This window comes from Neolamprologus brichardi, chromosome 14 (assembly GCF_056152115.1).
Source record: "Neolamprologus brichardi isolate AB-2024 chromosome 14, ASM5615211v1, whole genome shotgun sequence".
NCBI classification, from domain to species: Eukaryota; Metazoa; Chordata; class Actinopteri; order Cichliformes; family Cichlidae; genus Neolamprologus; species Neolamprologus brichardi.
The window spans coordinates 35,581,879-35,601,861 of NC_142117.1; the positions used below are offsets into that span (position 1 = coordinate 35,581,879).

The following is a 19,983-nucleotide window of genomic DNA, read 5'->3' on the forward strand; positions in this document are numbered from 1 at the left end:
ATTTTGATTGAAACTGTCAGAGAAAACGGAGCCTCGAGCAAGCCAGGATAATAATACTAAAATGTTTAATTATTACTACATTACCTTTGACTAAAACTCTTGTTTGCGAGCAGCTTATTGATCTTGGTAAAGACGTGCTGCTTACTTGTGTAAAAACAGTGAAATATAAAAAGTGTTTACTAATTTGTACCAACGTGAGAGAGAAATGGATCTGAAACCACTGAAACCAGAGTGTTTGCAGACACACAGATAATGAAGACATGCTGCTCGGAAATGTTAGATACAGATAAAAATGGAGTGTGTGTGTGTGTGTGTGTGTGTCTAACTGCCTCAATAATTATGGACCTTATAGTCCTTACAAACACTGTTTCACTAACTTCAGTAAACATTTTACATACATATGTCACTGCTGTATAATTTACAGCAAACACCGTGAACGCAGCGGTGCACGAGCCACTGCAGTGGAGCTCACGTACAGCTTTGTGGGCTCAAAATGTGGTTATAAATATTTTGTACTTGTACTTTTGCATGTGTAAAAAGAATTTGTGTGTGTGTAAAAAAGATTTGTATGTGGACTTAGCCAAAAAAAAACAAAACGTGTGAATCTCTGCAAGTTACAAGTACGAATTTTGACCCTATTTTTCTTCCTTTCATCTGATTGGTCAATGTCATGTCAGTCACAAATGTAACAATCCAATCAGAGAACAGATCGGTTTGGCTGTCGGAGGGGAGCTTTTTTGAACTGCGGGTTATTACTCTATAATATTACTTACTCTAATATTACTAATAATAATAATTAGTAATATTAATTATTAATTATCTAATAATATACTAATCTAATATTACTTACACCGCACTTTACAGTTATTTATTTGTAAAAAATGTTTGGAATCATGTATGATTTTTGTTCCACTTCTCACATGTTTACCACTTTGTGTTGGTCTTTCACGTGGAATTCCAATAAAATTGATTCATGTTTGCGGCTGTAACGTGACAAAATGTGGAAAAGTTTAAGGGGGCCGAACACTTTTGCAAGCCACTGTAAGGAGCTTGGAAAGAAAAGCATCTGACATCAGGACATTCAGATGTTTTTCTTCTCTACAAAGGTGTATTTAAAAAAAAGAACAGCAAATTATAATATTACAGCGGATGTGTGACCTTAAAGGTTTCTGGCTGAAAAAAGGTCACTGATCAAACTGATTCTTGCTCACAAAAAACATTTTAATCAGATTCTCTGCAGGAAAATTTGAAAACATTTCCTCCTAAATTCTCAGTATTCACTTATCAGCATTCAGTCAAACGTTCATTTACGGGTGTAGTTAAAAAACTGCTAATAACTGACTTTCCACAGCAGTTGCTTGGTCGGACACAGTAAGAGATGTAATCTGTTACTCTTCATGTGAGAAAGAAGGTGTCTCTGAGATGTACTAATAGTGTGTTAGTTCCAAATAGTAAATTAGTGAATGTATTTCATGGCAGTTTGATTATTCTTAAAGACAAGAACTATGAGCCAAGGCAGACTACTTTATCATAAATGTAACAAAGTTTTTAGAAAGTTAGCACATACATGTAATTTTTCATTTCTTTATGTGTCCATCTATAGAAGGCTGCATGTTATAGTGTAAATCTGCCTGTTCTCTGTCAGAAACCTGCCTGCAGAAAATGAACCTAAAGTATGTAATGCAAGGATGTCATCACTTTAGAGATGGAGAAAGCATAAAGTGACAATTATGAATCACTTAATATGATAAGGAGATTCTGCAGGTCATTAATCAATGTATAAAACTAAAATAAAATGTATTTTTAGTGACACAGGATACAAATATGGAAGCAAGATGTATAATTAGAATTATTTATAATAAATATGAATAAATCATTGCAATTTCTTTAACCATAGAGAATAACTAAATCCTTCAGGACAATGTCTCATCAATGCACTGAACTCACTATGTTATCCACCTAACAGCCTCCACATGTTCTCACTGTAATTTCCCCTCATGAATGAATTTATGCTGCACTAATGTGAATGTTTGCAGGGAAATCAAACGCATTTCACACGCAGTACTCGAGCTGACTTACCTTTGTTTGAATGACGATTTGTACGCGCTGACTCCACAGATAAGGTACGAAAATATGTCAGGCTTCGTCAGTAGCGGTTGGTCTTCAGGGTTTCTACGCCACGGCCGTATTTCATACGGGTCCACATTTCCAATGCACGCTATTTTCTGCAAGTACCGCCGCTTCGCCTCTGGACGCAATCGGTCTCTATACCGTCCGTTTCTTTGGAGCTGCTTTTAAGCATCTTGTAATCGTCGTTCCAACACAGTGTGTTTGTTTTGATTCGTAGACCCCGAACATGGCGCCGCGCTCCCACAATGCATTGCGGCGTGACGTCAACTCCAAAGCCCTATAGTACGCACCGTACGTAGTATGCGTAGTGCGCGTACTTCAAGCGTGCGGTCTCTTATTTGGGACATAGCCGGGGTGAGTGAGTGAGTGATTCGTTCGCTCTATGATTCAGCACAGGAGGGAGGGGGTGAGTAGCTCAAATGTGCTGTTAGCATGTTAGCAGAGCGATGCTACTGTGAACCGAGGAGCTATTTTCTTGATGTGAGCTTCTACTCAGGGTTTTTTCTTCCAGTTCAGAGCAGAAATTTTTTTGTTAAGATACTGGATGTTGTGTTTTTCTCCACAATCTTAATTATAAGCTAGATACATTGCTGCTAACAGCAACAGGGATGAGTCAGTGAGTCAGTTGGGCTTGTGAATCATGATTCATGAGTCAGTAGAGTGATTCTCGAGTATTGAATCTTCCAGGAATAGTGACACTATTTTCTGGAGAAGTGATTGGTCAGTACGTTGTGATTTCATACCTGCTGATGTCTAATCTGGAACCTAACCGGCACCAGCAGAGTAAAAGACACTTAACAGCTAAATTGAATCAAGCATAAAAACATTTTAGGCATCAAGACAAGTCATATTATCTGTGAATTTCCCTTTTTTTGATTGGTCAGATGCTGCCAACACCTCCCTTTCCTTGTGAAGGTGCATGAGAAACCCTGGATTAACTTTGCTAACCAGCGGTTATCCTGATCACGATTGTTAGTGTAAGTGAATCCAGATGATGGAAAGAAAACCTGGGCATGCTGAAATCACTTCGTAGTATATGCCCCAGGGTTCAAAGGCCATCCAGTCGCACCATAACAAGAACATGGGAACACTAATGTTGTTTCTCCTTTTACAGTCATAATCTGCATTCATGGATGTTAAAAATGATTTTGTTAGAAATGTATTTTGAAACAGAAGAGGTATTTCAGTTAAGATAACACAGAACTACTTCAGTGACAGTGGACGAGATCTTTCCACTGCTGCGCAGTCCAGATGTACAGCTCACAGACTGATGGCAACCTCTCAGAAAACACGAGTTACAGTAGTAGTGATAAACAGTGAGACAAAGATCCTCTGCTGAAGCAGAAAAGGTTTTATATATTTCCTATGTAACCTGCAGGGGTGATTCTCAAGTCTGTTGGAGCCCAGGCAAAAAGGGACAGGGACACCTGACAGCCCAGTGTGCCCAGCAGAGCTGACATGAGGGCTGTTTCAACTGAATCACACACTCTGCTTGCCAGAGGTGAGTGAGTGGAGTCATGTGGGGTCCCTTTAGGGAAGTCAGGTCCAGCGTACCGCCACTGCAGACTCTGCACATTATCGCTGCTGTAGTCTCAAATTTGTGCAAACAGTGCATTGTGGGTTGTGTTGCAACCGAATCTGCTGGCAGGCATCTTTTTCTCAATCCTGCCAAACTCCGCCCCTTTCATGTAAGCGTGCAGGGAAGACCATGGGTTAGAGAACTGATAACAAACTCTGTGTGACAGTTTATCCTGATTACAAACGTTAGGGTAAGTGAATCCAGATGATGGAAAGATAACCCGGGTCTGTTAATGAGTCTCCACTTAAACACTGACTTTGTTTGTGTTTCCTGGAGTCCCGTCAGTCCTGTAAACCAGCGTCCCCAACCTTTTTTGTGCCACGGACCAGTTTATGACCGACAATATTCTAAAGGACCGGCCCTTAAGGTGTCGTGGATAAATACAACAAAATAAAACCAGTACCGCTGCCAAAAAAAGAAGAGTTATTCAAAACACATGGGAAAAGTCATGTCTGTCCCGTCTGTAACAACCGATAATAAAATAAAATAAATACACAATTATAATAAAGGTCAATCAAATGGACCAACATGGCATCTTTCTTGGCCTTCAAACAACAATTCTGATGGCTAAAGATCCAAATGGGACAGGCAAAAAAATAAATGAATAAATGAATGATGATAACCATGTGCAGCTTCTCTCGTCTTCCATTTTTCCATGATATGTTTCACTCTTCATCAGACACGTGTTAAAGTGTGTTGGCTGCATATTAAGTTCAAAATGCTGATGAGGTCTGATCCAGTTGACTGATATACTCTGCTCTACATCCTGCACTGAAATATGAGGATTGTGTGTTTATTAAAATTTAAAATCATCATGGAGTCATTGACAGAAGAGCATCAACGTTCAGCCTGTTAAATTAGATTTAGATATTTTTATTTCAGAAATGATTCCTAACAAAAATGGAGAATATAAAAACACAATCAAAGCAGTAAAGTCCATATTATGAAGTGTTTGCTGTATCAGACAATCATGTTTATTCACAACAATGAAAACAATATAATGCAGATGAACATGGTGCTGTAATGAATCTGCTCTTAAACACAATAACAAAATACATTTTCCAAGAGAGATGATAATGATTCACATCAGAGTGAAGAACGAAAACATTCGGGGCGACCGTGGCTCAGGGGGTTGGGAACCGTATCTGTAACCGGCCGGTTACGCTACCAGTTTGATCCCCGGGCTCTCTATCCTGGTCGTTGTGTCCTTGGGCAAGACACTTTACCCTACCTCCTACTGGTGTTGGCCAGAGGGGCCGATGGCGCGATATGGCAGCCTCGCGTCTGTCAGTCTGCCCCAGGGCAGCTGTGGCTACAACTGTAGCTTGCCTCCACCAGTGTGTGAACGTGAGAGTGAATGAATAATGGCATTGTAAAGCACTTTGGGTGCCTTGAAAAGCGTTATATAAATCCAGTCCATTATTATTATTTACAACTGGTTTCTAACATTTATTATAGATCGAACTGATCACTGATAGAAACAGAAGAATATTCAAAATGATACTCTGAGAGATACATGAATGAGATATGGATAAACATCAAATCACATAAAACAAAAAAGCACATAATCACTTTAACTGAAATAAAATATGAGCAGAAATAAACAAGAATTAAGTCGAAAGATAAAAAAGGCAAAATGTTTAAAATATATAATCATATAAGAGACTGAACCGTCCAGTCAGGTCACAGATTCATATCTACAATAATAGTTTTGTTTGTTTTTGTTTTGATTTCTTCACTTCTATGTATTATTATTATTATTATTATTATTATTATTATTATTATTATTATTATTATTATTATAAGCATATTAAGTGTGTGTCTGAGCTGAAAGCCGCACTCCTCTCCTGGTTTTCTGTATCACACAGACCACAACAACACAAAGCATCACCTGCAGACCGCTGAGCAGTATCCACCTGACTCTGTAGAAGGTCGAGTAAACCCCAAAGGGCTCTCTGTAGATCAGAACAAATGTTTCTGCTGACACACACTCATACTCTGACTTTAAAACTGTACACACATACTCTCCTGCATCTTCCAGTGAGACATTAGAGATTATCAGGCTGCCATCGGAACAAGTGATTCTATTGTCACTGCAGAACTTAACATCGTACACAATGTTACCTTCTGTTTGAATCAACTTAATGAACATAAAGTCCGCAGTACTATTTTTCCAATCATCAGAGCATCTCATAGTGACTTCATCTCCCTCTGAGAAAACCTTTACTGCAGGTGGACCAAATTTAGGGCACACCAAAAGCCAGTACGCTTGTCTTACTTTTTCACCTACACAGCTGTAGATACCTGAATCATTTAACATTAGTGATGGAAGTACCAGTGAGAAGTTTCGACCAATTTCTTGATCAATGTAGGGAGGTGCCTCCATCCACCAAACTGGGGGCTGGTCATGAATGGGGTCCATGGAGGGACACTCCAGCACAGCTGTGTCTCCCTCTGAAGCATAACGTCGCTTTATTTGTTTGGTCAAAAGTACAGAGTGAGTGCTCACACACTGCTGTTGGTTCATCACCAGGCAGATGTAAACAGTTTGCTGTTCATTGAAGACATAAAGAAATGATGTGTTTGTCACCTCCAGGAAACTTTCTTGGACTTTATTCACCTCCAAAATTCTGTCTTCAAAACTACTCGGCCCGGCTTGTTGCCACTCCCCGTAATGTCTGATCCAACGCACCGTCAGATTCTCACCTGCTCCTTTACATTGTACGTCTTCAGTGGCATCAGGACTTGTGATATCTTCTTCCCACCTTACTGTCTTGCACACAGTCAGGCTGATGTTTCTCTCATATGTCACGCTGCCCTGAGTCCAGCACACATCTTGGTACAGTCCAGAGTCTGAGTGGGTCAGATTGTTGAGAGTAAATGAAGGAGAACCATGAAATGTCTCAGGAAATGAGAGTCGTCCTGTCAGGTCTTCATGTACTGTGAAGTTTCTGTTCCAGAGGTTAGAGATGTTCCACAGGACCAGAGTATCTTCACCAACACGTCTGGAGGTGATGCAGAAGCTGTTTTTTATCTGGGAGCTTGAACTGTAAAGAGCCTCCTTCTTCTTTTATGGCGATAAATTCTTCTGCATGAATGTTGCTGATGAGAGTGAACAGCAGGAAGAAGCAGAGCTGTGCGACTGCAGCCATCCTGCTCAGAGGTCTCGTGGTGAGTGTCGTACAAGCACTTACACTGCTCGCTTCATGAGCTTCCTGTTTGTGGTTGGAGGAGGAACGCCACTTTATGATGTCATCAAGGAACACTTTGAAGCATTTGGCTCAATATCACGCCATATATCTTCTTTCACTCTTCACAGGCCAAAGTGTGGACACGGGTTATTTTATACTTGGTTGCATGCGTCCAGGGGTATCAAACATGTGGTCTGGAGCACAGAACCGGCCAGTCACAGTGTCCAATCTGAACCATTACAAGTGAGATTATGTCAGCTTTACCACACAGCCATGAATATTTATGAATATGTAAAAGTCCTTTCTAAACTATTAATAGTTTTTTTCACAAAAAAGACAGAAAGATGGCGGGGCGCTAGGTCGCAGCAGTGACACCGTGTCCTGTCTTGTCTACAATATCCCAACCATAACTTGAACCTGGTATTTAATACCTACTGCACAATCCACTTCGTATTGTCTCTGTCCTGTCTTCATGTACAGTAGTCCCTCGCTATAATGCGGTTTACCTTTCGCTGATTTTTTTGTGTGCAATTTTGCATGTTTTTTTTGGAGGGGGGGGGGGGGTTAACAACGCATTGCGTTCTGTATCCTGATTGGCTGTAAACCATAGTCAAATCAATCTGGTGCCGTGTCTCCTGTACAGTACAAAATGTGTTCAGCTTGTCAATTTTACATAAATCTTTGATCACTAGCAGTGTGACTCTGAAGTGCTGTACAGTATGTAAGTCTTCTCCCCAACAAACACAAAAATATCGACGAAACGTTTTGCACCGTCAAAAGGCAGCGGCGGGTGTTTTTGGTTTTATTCTATAATACTGGACTCATTTTTTCTATGGAGGACCGCAAGAGCCGCGCATCGAGATAAAGAATTCTGTGCTTAAATAATGAATTGTAGAATAAATTCTGCATTTGTAAATTTATTTTTGAATTCCAATTTAATAAACTCATTTCAAAATCCATTTCCCTTTCCTGTTCGCTCTGGGATTAGCTGCTGGAACTTCCTCGCGGCTATTCAAATTAGCCACACTGTGGGATGTAAGGAGCTCTCTGATTGGTTGGACAGACACAGGCTTTCTGCCTGGATTTTTCTAGCTCATAGCTTCGCCCTGCTAAGAAGCGTGTGTGCTTGTACAAAGGCTGTTCAGCCTCGGGATTTACACTCGGCTCGACACGGATATGTGAAGAATGAAGGGACCCTGCAGCGAAACGGAGAGCTCAACCTCTGACTGAGTGCCTGTTTTCGCAGTCTGACCACCTGTGAAGGTAACGTGCTAACATGGCTAATGCTAGCATCACCGCACATAGCCCCATTATTTCAAGGTCATCTTAGTTTATGAAGGTTTTATGTCGCAGCTGTACGAGCTAGCTACGTGTTTTGTAAGCTGCTGTGCTCTTCACAAATAAAGCTGGAAGCAGATCAGACTAGTAGAACCAGCACTGAGCCCTGTTACATTTATACAGTGTTAGAGCAACGGCTGCAACCTACAGCCTTTAAACTAGCGATTAAAATGCTGACAGTAAGTAAGTAAGTAAGTAAGTAAGTAAACTTTATTTATATAGCACCTTTCACAGACATATGTCACAAAGTGCTTTACAAGGTAAAAACATAATACAGTCATAAAATACACCATGAAAACCCTGGTCTAATTAAAAGCTTTTTGAAATAAAAATGTCTTTAGCTGCTTTTTGAAGGTCTCCACTGAGTCCAAACCCCGTAGAAATAGGGGAAGTGCATTCCACAATCTGGGTGCAACAGCTTGGAAAGATCGGTCCCCTCGGGTTTTAAAACGAGTGTGGGGGACCACTAAAAGATTTTGGTTTGCTGACCTCAGGTTACGAGTGGAGGTATGTGTATGAATCAGATCAGCAATGTAGGGGGGTGCCTGTCTCTGTAATGCTCTAAAAGTTAAAACTAGAATTTTAAAATGGAACCTGAATCTGATTGGTAGCCAGTGCAGCGACTTTAACACAGGGGTCATATGAGCACCCTTGTTCGAGCGGGTCAGTAGCCTCGCTGCAGAGTTTTGAACAACCTGTAGGCGGGATAGCCCTTTCATGTTTAGACAAGTAAACAGGCTGTTACAGTAGTCAAGTCTTGTAGAGATAAAAGCATGTATTATCATCTCGAGTTCACTTGTTGACACGATGGATCTAAGTTTAGAAATGTTCCTCAGGTGAAAAAAGCAGGTTCTTACTGTCTGATTTAGATGTCCCTCCAAAGAAAAAGCTTCATCAAAAATGACACCCAAGTTTCTAAGGTTATGTTTCTGGGAGGAACCTAAGTCACCCAGTCGCCGTTTAATATCAGGTATTGCACTGCCTGGTGCAATAATCAAAGTTTCTGTTTTGTCTGGGTTTAGCTGTAAGCAGTTATTGTTCAACCATTGTTTAATGTTGGTTAAACAGTCAATCAGATTGGAGAGCTTATGAGCTTCAGCAGGCTTAAACGAATAATATAGCTGAATATCGTCAGCAAAAAGATGGTAAGATACTTCAGGAAACTGCTGTATTATCTGACTTAAAGGAAGACTGTATATTAAAAACAGAATAGGTCCCAGCACAGAGCCCTGAGGAACTCCACACAACAACTCTGTAGATTCCGACATGATCTGGTTTGCAGACACACTAAAACTCCTTTCAGATATATAAGATGAAAACCAGTCTAAAACAGAGCCAGACATCCCAACCAGGTCTCTCAGTCTGTTTATCAGGATGGTATGGTTGACTGTATCAAAGGCTGAGGTAAGGTCTAACAAGACTAGGACTGTGTATTCTCCGGAGTCTGCTGACATCATAATATCATTAGTTACTTTCAGTAGTGCTGTCTCAGTGGAATGCAATTTACGGAACCCAGATTGAAAACAGTCATGGATGTTATATTTCTCCAAGTATGCCGTAAGGTGGACAGCTACTGCCTTCTCAAGGAGTTTTGACATAAATGGGAGTTTGGAGATAGGTCTTAAATTTTGAAGTAGTGTTGGGTCCAGGTTGGGTTTTTTGAGCCTTGGTTCCACAATGGCATGTTTAAAAACGCTGGGGAACACCCCAGTCTGAAGAGAAACATTAAAAAGGTTCACAACCCAAGGACCAATGGTGTCAAAGGCATTAATAAAAAGCTTAGTGGGGATAATGTCTGAGGGGCTTGAGGATGGCTTCATTTTGTCAACCAGGGCTGCTATTTCCTCATATGTTACAGTTGTAAAAGTTGACCAGGAGTACAATGGGAGTGCCTGACTCGGAGAACAAGAAAGCTTTGGGGAAATTTTAGCATTGACGTCGTTAATCTTATCAACAAAAAATCGGAGGAGTTTATTACTATCTACTTTAGAGTGTACATCTAAAGGTACCACATCTGGGGAGACAATAGCACTAACTTTGTCAAAAAGAAACTTGGGATTTCTCTTGTTTTTTGTTATGAGCCTAGAAAAATATTCAGATCTAACAGTTTTCACTGTGTCATTTAAGGAGAGCATGAGATCTCGAAGATGGAGCCTGTGTACGTCAAGTTTGGTTTTCTTCCATAGTCGTTCTATTTTGCGGCATATTCTCCTTAAGTTTAAGATAGTCTCATTTATCCAAGGGCATGTCTTCTTTTGTAAAGCCGAGCTTGTTTTAATAGGTGCCACTTGATCCAAAATGGATGTGCATTCCCTATTAAAAGACTGAATAAGAACATTTACATCGTTTCCGGTAAAAAGTGGAGACCTGTCAAACATAATGGAGAACCTCTCAGCAGTAGTCTCAGTTATTATGCGTCTATGAGTTTTTAACTTCACAGGCGTCTGTTTAGAGCTAAAATTAAGTTCAACAAAGATACAATTATGGTCACTCAAATGTACATCCTCAGCAAACACATTGCCAATGTTAAGGCCCAAGGAAAAAACAAGGTCCAAGGTATGACCTTTTAAATGGGTTGGACCAGAGACATGTTGGACAAAGTTAAAAGACTCAGATATAGATAGAAGTTCAGCTGCAGAGTTAGATGAGGCATCATCAATATGAATGTTAAAATCCCCAAGAATTAAAACTTTCTCCAGCTTGATAATAGAAGATAAGAAGTCCATAAAATCCTTTAAGAACTCAGTAGCAGGGCCAGGAGGGCGATAGACTAAAACACAATAAAAGATGTTCGTAGAGCCCACCTTAATTGTTTGCGACTCAAAGGAAGAATAGTTTTCAGTTTGCATACCTCTGCAGATGAAACTGTCCTTAAAGACAACGGCAAGACCTCCACCACGGCGACCTAAACGGGGGGCGCCCAAGTAAGAGCAGTCTGCAGGACGCAGTTCGTTTAGGTGAACAAATTCGCCATCCCTCTGCCATGTTTCGGTGAGAAACAGAAAGTCCAGGCTTTTCCTTGTGAAGAGCTCATTCAGAGAGAAGGATTTGTTTGCGATGGAGCGGGCGTTCAAGAGCGCAATCCGATTAAAAGCTGGTAGCGCAGGTTTCCCATCAGCTTGTCGGAGTGGAATTGACAGCAAACACCGTGTCCGCACGCGAGGTCTCCAGCAGCGCCACGGAACCGGCGGGGCCAACCACCGGTTGTGCGATGCGGGCTGTGAGGGCGCAGTGGTGGGGGGATAATCGGCAAAATCCAGAGCATCAGATGGGTAGGATCCACGCTGTAGTGGCTGCAAGTACGTGTTTCCAATCAAATCCGGAAGGGTAACTGGTAGCAGAAACCGGGGACGCCTCCAGACGAGTCGGGAGATCTCCGATCTGTAGGCTCGTCTGATGTGTACCTGGATGCCGGCCCTACAGCCTCTTTTCCTCGATTTCTTCTTGGAATTGCTTAGGGCACGTTTCGCCGGTAGCAAGAAGTAATCCGGTGAGGTGGAAGATTGCACAAATGGTGGGGGGAAAGTTTTTCTATAACTGTCCCAGTCATCATAAAGACGTTACATAGACTCTTTGATGTGGAGCAAGGAAGAACGGTCGTAAATCACAGCAGCATAGCTCCATATATTAAACGTCAGGGCTGATATAAAAACATAACATACAATACAGCGTAGGCAGGTAGACGTCGAGCCGAACAAAGGCGCCATCTTCCTGTCACAGTCAGCTGTCAGGGTGTCAGCTGACTGTGGACTCGTCAGTCCAGATGTTACCACATTACTTTGTGATACTTAGAGTTAAAACAACTGAGACAGGCTGATTAAAATAACAGCTGTCAGTTCTCTCATTCCTTATATCAAGACTGGAGATCACACTACTGATTTCAGTTCATTTAATATGTGAGTGCAAAGATTCATTCTCAGCTGGACATAAATGATGATCAAAGGTTGTATATATGACGAATTCATCAAATCCCAGCCTCTAACACAGTGCACTGAATCTTAGCTTTGAATGTCCAGTATATTCTAATAAGTGCAATTTAAGCATTTACTGAATGTCATAGGTGGATTCACAGGTGGTAAGTTTAACACAGAAGGGAAACCCTTCTGACGGGAAGAGCAGTGGAGCAGCCAAGGGAAGTAGTAAATATAAACACAAGTTGCTAAAACTATAATTTATTTTTAAAGAAAGCGCTAAAATACTCTGGCCAGGCAGGAACATGAAGTTAAAAACATTAAAAGTAATTAAAACTATACAGCCAAAATGCAATGGCCTCAGCCATGAAGGTCAAGTCCCATAAAAGTCCAAATGGTGCAGAAACCAACAGGCTCATCGCCGTCCTGTCTGCCTCTTCATTCTGGTGCCAACTAAGAAAGGAGAGAGGGCCAGCGGCAGTCACCATTCTTAGATTCCACTGGAATGTGTGTGTGTGTGTATATATATATATATATATATACACACACACTCACACATGAATGAATCATTTAGCTTCAGCAGCATTTCTATTCATCTTATGAATTCCAGTCTAATGTCAATTCACTGTTTGAGTTTGGTCTTAAACTCCAGAGAATACCACCTGGTTCAACAATCTTTTTATCTTATTATTTGCAAAACGGTTTTCTTCTGAGAGATGCTCCTGAGGCTGAAATTGAGCCCAGAGAAACAACAACAAAGTTTGTCTGTGAAGGTTCTCAGTCATCCAGGTCATCATAGTCAAAGGAGCTTGCAAAGAAAAGCGTCTGGACTTCTTTAAGTTGCTTGAAGATGTTTCAACTCTCATCTGAGAAGCTTCTTCAGTTCTAAGGTCAAATGGTGGAGTTTCCTCCCACAGAGGGACAAAAGGACCCCCTGATGATCCCCTAATCGCCTGAGCCAAGGTGTGAAACTGGGTGTGGGTCCAAATCAGCCAGGGTTTCGGGTGAGCTCTTTGTGAAACCTGGCCCCACCTTATCATGCGAATTCCTGAGGTCAGATGGCCCAGGATGTGAGTGGGCGTTAAGGCGTCTGGGGAGGGAACTCAAAACTGTATTATAGATGGCAGACAGTTGGTGTCGTAAACCACCGCCTCTGTTCAAAGATGGTCGCTCACAGTAGACATAGATGGCTTCTTTCACTCCTCTTTCAAACCATCTGTCCTCTCTGTCCAAAATGTGAACATTGGCATCCTCAAAAGAGTGAACTTTGACCTTACTGCTGAGTCTTGTCCTTTGGAGGTGGCTTTTCTATGTTGTGCCATGTGCTTGTGAAGTGGCTGTTTGGTCACTGGAGAGACCAAACAGCCACTTCACAAGCGCATATATATACATACATATATATATATATATATATTTATATGTATGTAACTGTTTAACTTTCACTGAACCACAAAATTATGACTCTAGAGATAAAATCTCTTTTGCAAGAGTCTTGACCTCAGCATGCTGCTTACATGCTTTTTACCCTTTCAGGAAAAAGGCTAAAATGTCAAAACAAGTTTTCAGAGATAATAAAGAACTGCGTATGGGAAAGTGTACAAAACACTTTCCCACACGCAACATGTGTGTGAGAGAGAGAGTATCAGATTATAAAGTCAAAGAAAAAACAACTTTAACATGAAAACAGATTGCGGAGCATCCACACTTCTCAAATCAGTAGTAAATGGCCTGTATTTGTGTAGCGCTTTACTAGTCCTTAAGGACCCCAAAGCGCTTTACACATTCAGTTATCCACCCATTCACACACTGGTGATGACTGCTGGACACTGGTGCCACCGAACCCTCTGACCACCACTAGTAGGCAACGGGTGAAGTGTCTTGTCCAAGGACATAACCACCAAGCCTGTCGGAGCCGGGGCTCGAACCGGCAACCTTCCGGTTACAGGGAGCCGAATAAGGGGCTCGCTCCGTTCGCTCCACGCATTGACCCGGTATTGCAGCGCCTCCGGGAACGGTGCCCTCTTTGCTGACTTTGTGCAAAAGCAAGAAAGCCAAACAAAGTAAGGTCTGCCAAGCCAAGAGCCAGAAAGCAGCCTGAAGCCGCGAACGTGCTCCTCTCCAGTCACCCCTCTCCAATCACAGTCGAACTGTGGAGCAGAGAAGGCGGGGCCTAAGATCTGCCCCTTCAGCCAAGCAAACAGGGCCTACCGTGACGCCGGAAGCCGGGACGAGGAGTCACTGCGGCTTCCTGCGAGGCCAAAGAAACACACACTCTGGCTTCTCTTCAAAACGTACAAGTCTTTCGCCTTTTACTAAAGACTTCCGTGGAGAATGAGGCTAAGGAGTTGCACCTATTTTTGGCAGGGTCTGCCTTCTGGCTGGGCCCTCTCCTCGTTGTTCAAAAGAAGAAATATAAGAAAGCACGCAGTTCCAGGGAACTCTGCAGGCCTCTGAGCTACTGTGGTTGGGCGGAGATTTGAAGCGGAGCCCTCCCTGTGAGCCAAGTGAAAGAGCTCACCGTCACAAGCGAGAAGTGTCCCGAGAAGGCGGCTCAGCCAGGAACCTGCAGGAGGCCATCGCTTCTCGGCCTTTTGGCTAAGATCAAGTGTAGTATCTGTTCTTATCAGTTTAATATCTGATACTACCCCGATTAGGGGGCAACGTATTAAACGCATTTTTAGAACAGGGAGCCAAATAAGGGGCTAGCTCCGTTCGCTCCACGCATCGACCCGGTATTGCAGCGCCTCTGGGAACGGTGCCCCCTTTGCTGACTTTGTGCAAAAGCAAGAAAGCTAAACAAAGTAAGGTCTGCCAAGCCAAGAGCCAGAAAGCAGCCTGAAGCCGCGAACGTGCTCCTCTCCAGTCACAGTCGAACTCTGGAGCAGAGAAGGCGGGGCCTAAGATCTGCCCCTTCAGCCAAGCAAACAGGGCCTACCGTGACGCCGGAAGCCGGGACGAGGAGTCACTGCGGCTTCCTGCGAGGCCAAAGAAACACACACTCTGGCTTCTCTTCAAAACGTACAAGTCTTTCGCCTTTTACTAAAGACTTCCGTGGAGAATGAGGCTAAGGAGTTGCACCTATTTTTGGCAGGGTCTGCCTTCTGGCTCGGCCCTCTCCTCGTTGTTCAAAAGAAGAAATAGAAGAAAGCACGCAGTTCCAGGGAGCTCTGCAGGCCTCTGAGCTACTGTGGTTGAGCGGAGATTTGAAGCGGAGTCCTCCCTGTGAGCCAAGTGAAAGAGCGCACCGTCACAAGCGAGAAGTGTCCCGAGAAGGCGGCTCAGCCAGGAACCTGCAGGAGGCCATCGCTTCTCGGCCTTTTGGCTAAGATCAAGTGTAGTATCTGTTCTTATCAGTAAGAAACACAATGGCGACTTGGTCGGCCAGCTCTACGCAGACTGACAGAAGAGATGGCACGAGGAACATCTTAAAATTTGCTCTAAAAGACAAAGATGCAGCTTTCCAGGATCGAATAACGTTTGGGAGGAGGATTTTGTTCGATGCTTTGCAGATCCAGCCCGAGGAGATCTACTGCTTGCAACAGAGTATAATCAACAAGTACTACGATGTGACGCTAACTACGAAAGACACAGCGGAAGAAGCTAGGAGAAAATCTCATCTGACGTCAAATGAAGAACTAAAAAGGTACATGGTCACCCCTTTATATAGAAGTGACTATATTGTCCTAACTGTACACATGTATAACCCATGGGTTTCAGAAGAGACTATAAGATGTTTTTTGGGAAGACACGTAAAGGTCTTACCTGGAGTAAGAATAATAAAAGATGGTCTGGGCTTGTGGACCGGCAAAAGTAAATTCCGCGTCAAAATGGAGGAAGACCCGAATAGTGAAGACGGCTATCGACATCCTCCTGCAGTTTTTTCTATCGGGGCGGACAGAGGTTTCCTCATCTACGCGGGCCAACCTCTGGTTTGCAGAAGATGTGGTGGCAAAGGCCATGAAGACGCTCATTGCAATCAGGTGAGATGCCGAAATTGCAATGAAACGGGACACAGCACAAGAGACTGCACTGTACAAAAGAGATGTCATTTATGTGAGTCAGAGGAGCACATGGCAAGAGATTGCACAAAGCCCAGGTCATACGCTGCAGTAGTGGTGGGGCCGGTGGGCCAAGAGAAGGAAACTGGACATGACAAATTAGGAACACCTTTGTTAATGCTGGAGACTCCTGCAGGTGAAAGAAATGAGGCTGACGAGGAAGAAGAAGTTGCTGAGAGAATGATAGAGGTTCCTTTGTTAGATACAGAGGACAGGAATAAGGAAGGATCCTTCGCTACGAGTGAGGACATGACGGAGCAACCGTGGAGAGAGGTTAGGAAAGCAGGAAGGAAGAAGGCGAAAAGAAGGAAAAGGCAGGTTTCGGCCACTCCGCCAGAAGATAGCAATGAGGAAAAATTGGAGACTGCGCCTTTCGGTGTGGAGGGAGAAAGGTGTGCTCCAAAAGGAACTCAAACGGAGTGTACCCACACTCCTTTGAGCACCACGATAAGTGAAAATGATTCCGACGATGGGAGTGAAAATGAAAGTAACGTTGAAAGTTCTCTGATACGAACATTATTTTCTCAGGAAAGTTTGGGGAAGTAGCCCCTACCATTAAATGGATAAGATGAAATTATTATTATATTTTTTGCCCTTAGTGCTTTGTTTTCTTTTTTTTTTATGGTATGGGAAAACTACGGTTAATCACCCTGAATGTTAGGGGGCTAAAAAGTGCCCGGAAGAGAAAAATTGTTTATGAATTTTTGTTGAGATATAATTTCGATGTTTGTTTGGTTCAGGAAGCTCATCTGAGAGATGAGAGGGATGTTGCTTTGTTTACTGAGGAATGGAGGGGAGGGGAAGCTACTTGGAGCATTGGGGGGGTACATGGGACTGGAGTTGGGGTGTTATGTGGGAATAAGGATGTTCGGATAATTGAGAGCTTTAATGTAATACAAGGAAGGGTAATGGTGGTGGATATAGATAAAAATGGGACTCAATGTCGGATAATAAATGTATATGCACAGGTGGAGCACGGGCTACGTAAGGACCTTTTCCAAAAAATGGATACTTGTTTTTTGACTAGGAAAGATATTATTGTGGGAGGGGATTTTAATTGCTCTTTGGAAAGGGAAAAGTTTTCCCTCCCCTTTAGGACCTTCATTAAGAAATATGGATTAATTGACGTAATGGGGAAGTTACTGGGAAAGCAAGTGGGGTATACTTGGAAGAACACAAGGGGGGTGAAGAGTAGGTTAGATTACATTTTAGTAGGAAAAAAGTGCAAAATAATAGAGGGAAAAACAATACCGGCCCTCTTCACAGACCATCAAGCAGTTGATGTGGAGCTCGAGATAGTAGGGCCAGACTTTGGAAAAGGGTATTGGAAGTTTAACAACGACGTCCTCGCAGAGAAAGCCTATAGGGAAGGTTTCATGAAAATCTTCCCGATATGGGCCGAGATGAAAAGCTTATACAGTAACAACGTGGTTTGGTGGGAGGACATAAAGAAAAAAATCAAAAAGTTTACAATCGAATATTGTACAGAGAGGTCAAAAGTTCAAAAGAAAGAGTTTGACACAATACAAAAAGAAATAGAAAAGATCTATGTTATGGAAAATAGGGGAAGGGGAATTAAAAAGGAAGGGTACTTGGAAAATTTAAAAATGAGACAGGAGGAATTACTTGAGAGGAAAGCGAGGGCCGTAATATATAAATTAAAACAGGAAGAGTATGAGGAGGACGAGAAGTGCTCCTCCTACTTTTTTAGCAAAATGAAGACTAGGGATAAGAGGGGGGTTATAACGGAACTGGAGAGGGATGGAAAGGTGATAAGGGGGAAAGATGATTTGTTAAGAACGGCGGAAGAATATTATGGAAAATTGTTTACAAAGGAGAGCTTGGATGAGGGGAAGGGGGAGGTTTTTATAAGATCGCTAAGGAGAAGGCTACCCGAAGAAGAAAATGGAAAGCTGGGGGGGGAATTGACAGTAGGGGAGGTGTATAATGTGGTAACGGCAATGAAGGCCAATAAGGTGCCCGGCATAGATGGCCTAACAAAAGAATTTTACGTGGCGTTTTGGGATATGGTGGGGATCCACCTTTTGGAGGTTTTTAAGGAAATCATGGAGAGAGGAGAGATGCCGGAAAGCATGAAAACGGGAGTGGTGACTATTCTGTTTAAGAAAGGAAACCCGAACCAACTAGACAATTACAGGCCACTAACTATGCTGTGCGTGGACTATAAAATACTGAGTAAGGTTCTGGCGAATAGGCTAGCAGGAGTCATGTCACACATAGTGGAAATGGACCAAACTTGTGGGGTACAGGGGAGGCAAATCACATGGAACTTACATCTACACAGGGATGTACTCACATATGTAAAGGAGAGAAACATTGCTGCAATATGTGTTAGCCTAGATCAGCAGAAAGCTTTTGATAGAGTAGACCACGCTTTTTTGTGGAAGGTTATGGAGGGGCTGGGTCTAGGAGGAGCCATTACAAAATGGGTAAAGGTTTTATATAAGGGCATAAATTCAAAAATCAAAATTAATGGGCATTTAACGGATAAAGTGCAACAAACAAGAGGATTGCGGCAAGGGTGCCCGCTCTCTGTGGTGCTGTTTGTTTTATACGCAGAACCTCTTGCTTGTGCAATAAGGGGGAGCCACATTGTTAAAGGGATAACGTTGCCCCGGGGCGAGAGCTTAAAAATATCACAATACGCGGATGACACGATATTATATTTGGCAGACGATGAAAGCTTAAAGGGAGTGATAGACATTCTATATGATTATGAAAAAGCAACTGGATCGAGAATAAACAAGGAGAAGACTAGGTACAAATACCTTGGGAAGTGGGAGGGGAGGAAGGACAAAATCTGTGATTATATGTTGTGCGAAGGCTCTATGGACGTATTAGGAATTTCTTTTGGGAATGGGGAGGGGGATGCATTGTGTAATTGGAAAAAGAAGATGACTGTAGTCGAAAAAAACCTGGGATTATGGAAGACAAGAAAACTTTCAGTTTCAGGGAGAGTGTTGGTTGTAAAGGCCGATGTATTGCCAAAGTTGCTACATTTGGCCTACGTCTTTCCAATGCCGCAGAAGTATAGAGCTCAACTAATGAGGGGAATATTTAATTTTATATGGGGGGGCTATGAATATGTGAAAAGGGCGCTAATGCATCAGGAAATAGCAGATGGTGGGAGGGATGTGCCAAACGTTCCTCTGAAGCTGGATGCAATTTTCTATAGCAATGTATGTACACTCCTGAAAAAGACATATATACACAAATGCCAAATCCTCTTATGGTTTTGGCTGTCTATACCATACCGGTTTCTAATAGGGTGGGATAATAAAGGCCCTAAAGCTGAGACTAGGCCGGAGTACTTCCAGCGAATGGTAAAGTGGGGGAGGAGATATACGGAATGTAAAGATGAGGATACAGTGATAAATCATAAGTTACTATATAGGAAACTGGTACAGAAACTCAATGTCAATCCAGTAATGGTGAGCTCTGAAGTGTGGGTACGGGCCCAGGACAAGAGTTTTAAGAACGGGCTTAAAGATTTTAATTGGTTGCACTTGCATAGAAGGCTACCAGTCAGGGTCACAATGTATGCCCACAATTTGGGGAAGCAAAAAGTCTGTCCAAGGAAAAACTGTATGGAAGATGAAACAATTGAACATGTATTATGGGGATGTGAATATGCAAAAAAGGTGTGGGATGGGGTGAAAGAGAGTTATAAGTGTTTGGAGAATGTGACATATGATGAAATCACTTCGTTTGGGGTTAAAGGAGTGGGAAAAGAACAAAACAAAATAATTTGTATG

The 19,983-nt window shown here is 42.5% G+C and overlaps 3 non-coding genes and 1 pseudogene across 3 annotated transcripts; all 4 read left to right on the forward strand.

The window, feature by feature from the left end:
* The first annotated feature begins 14,417 nt into the window (after positions 1 to 14,417).
* Positions 14,418 to 14,530, forward strand: LOC148099093 (U5 spliceosomal RNA). Its single transcript, XR_015720488.1, has one exon. It is a non-coding gene; the product is annotated as a U5 spliceosomal RNA (small nuclear RNA).
* Positions 14,531 to 14,724: 194 nt separating this feature from the next.
* Positions 14,725 to 14,915, forward strand: LOC148099094 (U2 spliceosomal RNA). Its single transcript, XR_015720153.1, has one exon. It is a non-coding gene; the product is annotated as a U2 spliceosomal RNA (small nuclear RNA).
* A 229-nt stretch (positions 14,916 to 15,144) lies between these two features.
* Positions 15,145 to 15,258, forward strand: LOC148099095 (U5 spliceosomal RNA). The gene has a single exon (XR_015720454.1). It is a non-coding gene; the product is annotated as a U5 spliceosomal RNA (small nuclear RNA).
* Positions 15,259 to 15,451: 193 nt separating this feature from the next.
* On the forward strand, positions 15,452 to 15,610 carry LOC148099096 (U2 spliceosomal RNA; annotated as a pseudogene).
* Positions 15,611 to 19,983: the final 4,373 nt, after the last annotated feature.